Source organism: Panicum virgatum, chromosome 6N (assembly GCF_016808335.1).
Source record: "Panicum virgatum strain AP13 chromosome 6N, P.virgatum_v5, whole genome shotgun sequence".
Classification (NCBI taxonomy): domain Eukaryota; kingdom Viridiplantae; phylum Streptophyta; class Magnoliopsida; order Poales; family Poaceae; genus Panicum; species Panicum virgatum.
In genome coordinates, this window is record NC_053150.1 from 24,936,280 (window position 1) to 24,941,693 (window position 5,414).

Genomic DNA, 5,414 nt, shown 5'->3' on the forward strand with positions numbered 1-5,414 from the left:
CCGCCTGAACGCACCATTGAGTTTTGTATTGATCTCTTGCCTGGCACAGCTCCTATTGCAAAGCGGCCCTACCGTATGGCACCTATAGAGCATGAGGAAGTCAAGAAGACTATTGATGAGTTGCTAGCCAAGGGCTATATCCGTCGCAGCTTCTCTCCTTGGGCTTTTCCATTGTTGCTGGTAGATAAGAAGGATGGCTCGAAGAGGATGTGTGTCGATTATCGGGAGCTGAATGCAGTTACTATCAAGAACAAGCATCCACTGCCCCGTATTGAGGATCTCTTCGATCTGCTTCGAGGTGCTCGTATATTCTCGAAGATTGATCTTCGTTCGGGTTATTTTCAGCTGAGGATCCGTCCTGGGGATATTCCGAAGACGGCATTCACCTGCAAGTACGGGCTATATGAGTATACGGTCATGTCCTTCGGCTTGACTAAGCCCCGGCTTTCTTCATGCATCTGATGAATATGGTCTTCATGGATTATCTGGATGTCTTTGTGGTGATCTTTATTGATGATATTCTGATCTTCTCCAAGACAGAAGAAGAGCATGAGGAGCATCTGAGACTCGTATTGCAGAGGTTGAGAGAGCATCAGTTGTATGCCAAGTTCAGCAAGTGCGAGTTCTGGATTGACGAGGTTCCATTCCTCGGTCATGTTATCTCTCAGGGAGGCATTGCTATTGATCCGAGCAAGGTGAAGGATGTGCTAGAGTGGGAGACACCGCAGATAGTAAAGGAAGTCAGGTCATTCTTGGGCTTAGCTGGATATTATCGGAGGTTCATTGAGAATTTCTCCAAGATCGCGAAGCCTTTGACTTCTCTGCTGGAGAAAAATGTGGCTTTCGTGTGGACTGAAGAGCGTCAGATGGCCTTTGATGAACTGAAGAAAAGATTGACTATGGCGCCAGTCCTGACTCTGCCAGACCAGATGAAGAGATTCACGGTGTATTGTGATGCTTCGAAGGATGGTCTTGGGTGTGTTCTGATGCAGGAGGGCAGAGTGATTGCTTATGCTTCACGGCAGTTACGTCGGCATGAGCTGAATTATCCCACTCATGATCTTGAGTTAGCCGCAGTTGTACATGCTCTGAAGATTTGGAGGCATTACTTGTATGGACAGCGGTGTGATATCTACACTGATCACAAGAGCCTCAAGTACATTTTCACGCAGAATGAGTTGAACATGCGGCAGAGGAGATGGTTTGAGTTGGTCAAGGACTATGACCTGGAGATTCACTATCATCCGGGCAAGGCCAATGTTGTAGCAGATGCTCTGAGCAGAAGAAGTTATGTCAACATGGCCGTGGCTTTCCAGATGCCTCCAGAGTTATGCGAGGAGTTCGAGCAGTTGAGTCTGGGCTTCTTGCATCATACTTCCAGTGCAGCATTCGAGGCAGTACCGACTCTAGAGGCAGAGATCAGGCAGCATCAGAAAGATGATGAGAAGCTGCAGGAGATTCGTGAGTTGCTCAAGAAGGGCAAGGCTCCTCATTTCAGAGAGGATGATCAGGGTACCTTGTGGTACAAGAACCGGATCTGCGTGCCTGATGTGCATGATCTCCGGAAGTTGATTCTGAGTGAGGCCCATGATACAGCTTACTCTATTCATCCGGGCAGCACGAAGATGTATTATGATCTGAAGGAATGTTTTTGGTGGTATGGGATGAAGAGTTCAGTGGCAGAGTACGTGGCTATTTGTGACACCTGTCAGCGTGTCAAGGTTGAGCATCAGAGGCCAGCAGGTCTGTTACAGCCTTTGAAGATTCCAGAGTGGAAATGGGAGGAGATCACTATGGACTTCATTGTTGGATTGCCTCGTACTCAGAAAGGGTACAACTCCATATGGGTGGTAGTGGATCGATTGACGAAGGTTGCTCACTTCATACCAGTGAACACTACTTACTCCGGTGCTAGACTTGCAGAGTTGTACATCTCTCGGATTGTCTGCTTGCATGGTGTGCCCAAGAAGATCATATCTGACAGAGGGTCTCAGTTTATGTCTCGATTCTGGGAGCAGCTTCATGATTCTTTGGATACGAAGCTGCGTTTCAGTACGGCTTATCACCCTCAGACAGATGGGCAGACAGAGAGAACCAACCAAGTGTTGGAGGATATGCTGAGAGCTTGTGCCATTCAGTACGGTACCAGTTGGGATAAGTGCCTGTCTTATGCTGAGTTCTCATATAACAACAGCTATCAGGCTAGTCTGAAGAAGTCCCCCTTCGAGGCATTGTATGGCAGAAAGTGCAGGACTCCTCTCTATTGGGAACAGATTGGTGAGAAGCAGCTCTTTGGCCCTGAGATCATAGATGATGCAGAGCAGATGGTTCAGGCTGTGCGAGAAAATCTGAGGATTGCACAGAGCAGACAGAAGAGCTATGCAGATGGCAAACGGAGGGATCTGACCTTCAGTGTCAGTGATTATGTGTATCTGAAGGTGTCTCCGATGAGAGGAATCCGCAGATTTAATGTCAAGGGGAAGTTAGCACCTCGGTATGTGGGGCCATTCAAGGTGCTAGAGCGGAAAGGCGAAGTTGCTTATCGCCTGGAGTTACCTCTCAGCCTCTCAGGAGTTCATGATGTCTTCCATATATCTCAGCTGAAGAGATGTCTGCGAGTACCCGAGGAGCAGGCACCACTGGATGGAGTGGATGTACAGGAAGATCTGACTGATACTGAGCATCCGGTGAAGATTCTGGAGACATCAGAGAGGGTTACTCGGAACAAGCGCATCAAGATGTGCAGAGTTCAGTGGAGTCACCACAGTGAAGCTGAGGCTACTTGGGAGCGAGAAGATGAGTTGATGAAGACATATCCAGATCTCTTTGCTAGCCAGCCCAGCTAAATCTCGGGGACGAGATTTCTTTAAGGGGGTAGGGTCTGTAACACCCTAATTTAAATTTCAGCATTTATCAATAAAATTAATTGGCTTTATTTAATTTTCTAAGGATTTTCTGTGTTAGTCTGGCATTTAACCCAAATTTTTGTTCCTCAAGTAATTAAAATTTATCATAGGTTTAAATTTTGTTGTTGCATTCATGCTGGTGCATGGTTTTGTTTTGTTTGTTTGTAGAGGAGTTTGAATTCAAATTCTTTTGAATTCAAATTGTTTTGAGTTGAGAGGAAAGGAAAAAGGAATAGAAAAGAGAAGGAAAAGGAGAAGAAAAGGAACCCATAACCCAATACCCGAAGCGGCCCATGGCCACTTTCTTTTTTTTTCCCAGCCCAAACCAGTTTACTTCCACCCGCAGGCCCAGCCACTCCCCCTCATCGCGTGCCACCGGCCCAGTCTGCTCGCCCGAGCCCAAGCCAGCGCGCCCGCTCTCACCCGCCTGCCACCGGGCCCCGCTCATCAGGCCTCCCTCTCATGCCCGGCTCGCCCGCGTTCCCGCCTCCTTCCGCTGACGGCCTGACCCCACTGGTCAGATCTTTCCCCTTCCTCTCTCCGCGATCCTCGCCGAGTCCTCTGCGCTGCTCCGCGTCGCCGCTCCGCGACCCGCTGCAACGTGGACCACTCCAGCTTCGCAGGGCCTACCGGCCAGCCTCACCCGAACATCCCCTCTTCCAGAAGCTTCCTCCCCCGAGCCAGGAAATCCCACGGAGCAACGGCCCGGTCCGAGCTTTCCTCGCCGCGATCCTCGCTGGCTCCAATCCGCGGCCCGCCTATCCAGGATCACCGCCGGCTATTAATTAACCCCCCCCCACGGATCCCTGCTTCCCCATCTCCACCCCGCAGCCACCACCATCACCCCAGCGCCCCCCCTCGCCTCGCTCCGCCGTGCAGAGCACTCACGCCTCCACAAACCGCCACCTCGAAGGCCAACTCCGGCCCCTGCGCCGCACTGGAGCACCGCGTGGAGGAGGAGGTCGCCTGCAGCCGCTCTCTACGCCCTCTACCCCACGCTCCGCACGGGGATTGCTCACCGGAGCACCACCGAGCCGCCACGCCGCCGACGTCCCTCCGCTGCAACCCGGACGCCTCGAGCCCTCGGTAAGAAATAGCTCCGCCACCCTGTCCATTTGCACTAAGTTCTAGGTCGGGTAGCTCACCGTAGGCTCCCTTGCACTGGTCACCGGCGAACCCTCGCCGCCCCTCACCGTGGTGAGCTCCTGGAAAACCCAAATCCCCTTCCCAGTGTGCCCAGTTGGTTTCGCCATGATGCGGGCTACCTCCCTGACCCAAGACCGCTCCGTTTTGAGCCCGGGAACGCCGAAACGCCGAAGTCCGGCGAGTTCCCAGTGCCCCGCCGCCGCGGAGATTGATCTCCGGCGGTCAGCGCCGCCGCCCCCGCGCCCGATGGCCCTGGGCCGTCAGATCTAAAATAAACGCAGGAGATTAGAACCCACATCGATCGGGTCTGGACCGCTAGATCCCGATCCAGCGGCCTGAATCCACCCGTACCGGTTCGCCCTAGCGTTTTTGTTAAAGAGACCCTGGAGTTTTCTTTAATCAACCCGCGGTCCAGCCTTAGTCAAAAGTATTTACGGTTTGGTCCTGTTTTTAGCACATAACCCCCTGGCCTTTCTGGAAATAGAACCCGCCGTCCTTTGCTGCTACTTTTGTGAGTTAGACCCTGGAATTAACGTTTAATTATGTTTAGGTCCTCAGTTTTTGCAGAAAACCCCCTGGAACCTTAGTTTTCTTGCAGATAAGCCCCTGAATCTTGTTTTTAGCCTAGAAAACGCGTTTTAGCTCCGTTTTTAGCGTTCTTTATGTCCACGCGATCGTTGTAATGTGTAGAATAGTTTTAGCTTAGTTTTTATTGCTGTTTTTATGTATTGATGTACTGTTTCTTAGTTTTTGCTAGAGTTTGCTTGTATGCTTATTATTGTGCATTGTTTTGGCCATGTGTTCGTGAGTAGACGTTGATCCATCTGAGGAGCCCCAGTACCAGTACCCGGAGCAGCCATCTTCGGAGCAGTTTGAGCAGCAGCTAGAGCAGTACGAGGAAGGCAAGTGTAACATGAACAACCTATCACTTTTAATTATATTTTCATACTGCATTTTAATACTGTATGCCTATAAGGACTTTCCTAGCCACTATATATCCTTTATATATTACCTTGGGTTGCATTTTGGTTAGTTGTGCTAGGTTCCACGCTATAACACACTCTGGTCCTTTTTAATTAATTTGATTAATGGTTTACTTGAACTTAATTCTGAGAGTGGCACTCTGTGTGGCTTGAGTGGCTCACGTCTCGTTAAAAGATGTTTTTTTTGTAGAAACATGGTTTAGGGGGCCAGCACGGTGCTTAGTGCTTGGTTGGCCACTCTCCATAAGGACTGGTTCATAGAGCGACAACATGGGACAACAGCGCTACCACAAGGCTAGAATGGGATAGACTTGGCTTACTAATTAGGTCTTTTTGGTTTGGAGTAACTTACCTGCGGGGCAAGAGTAGTAAGCTTCAA